Source organism: Sinocyclocheilus anshuiensis, unplaced genomic scaffold (assembly GCF_001515605.1).
Source record: "Sinocyclocheilus anshuiensis isolate Anshui unplaced genomic scaffold, SAMN03320099.WGS_v1.1 scaffold1133, whole genome shotgun sequence".
NCBI classification, from domain to species: domain Eukaryota; kingdom Metazoa; phylum Chordata; class Actinopteri; order Cypriniformes; family Cyprinidae; genus Sinocyclocheilus; species Sinocyclocheilus anshuiensis.
Window position 1 is genome coordinate 3,365 of NW_015555792.1, and position 885 is coordinate 4,249.

Sequence of the window (885 nt, forward strand, 5' to 3'; positions counted from 1 at the left end):
ATGTGTGTGGGTCTACTGAGCTGCAAGCTGGTCATCTGGACATCAACTGAGCACCTAGAAATGGACATTCCATTTGACAAAAATTATGCAGAAGCTCATGTGCAACAGCTACAGAAATCTTACTTTTTACACATGCTGCCAGCATTAGTTGATGATTTTGCTGATAAGAAGATAAATCTGTGCAAGAAATACCTGCAGCTTTTAAACAAGTAGAGGGTGAGGAATGTGGTACACAGTATACAAAACATACCAATACAATGTAAATAAGTTTCATCAGTTTATTTTTTAAGCAACATGAGAATGAAATACATGAAAGAATCCTGTAAATATTTTTACTGTCTACATAGTGTACAAAAACAACATGTATTAATAACATGTATCTTGTTAATGACATTAAACTATAAGCACATGCAGTTTAAGTGATGATACATGTTTATCTATGTGCTTGAGATAAGCTCCCCTCTTAGATTTACAAGAGCAGCACAAATTCGCAGTATTTTATCAAACTCTGGGATCAAATTTATAGGCAAAGTCTGTGAGAGAATCTTGTACATGCGGGCATGAGCAATGTGTCGCGTGTGGGTGACTTCCTCATTAGTCAGCTGGCACTGTTTGCGTGTAAATGCTGGCATAACTAAATTCACCTTGCGTTCCTCCAATAAGTCCCTGATAGTGAATCCACGGTCCGCCATCACCTCATCTCCGGGCCTCAAGCAGTCCAGAAACCCTGAGTTCTGTGCAATGTACCTGTCGCTACATTTGCCACCATAAGCCTCTGAAATAAACATGACTAATCCAGATGGAGAAGTTGCTACCAGATACTTCAGAGTATTACTGGCATAATAGTGACTGTACGATTCACTTCTAGAATATAGATTTTTAGCC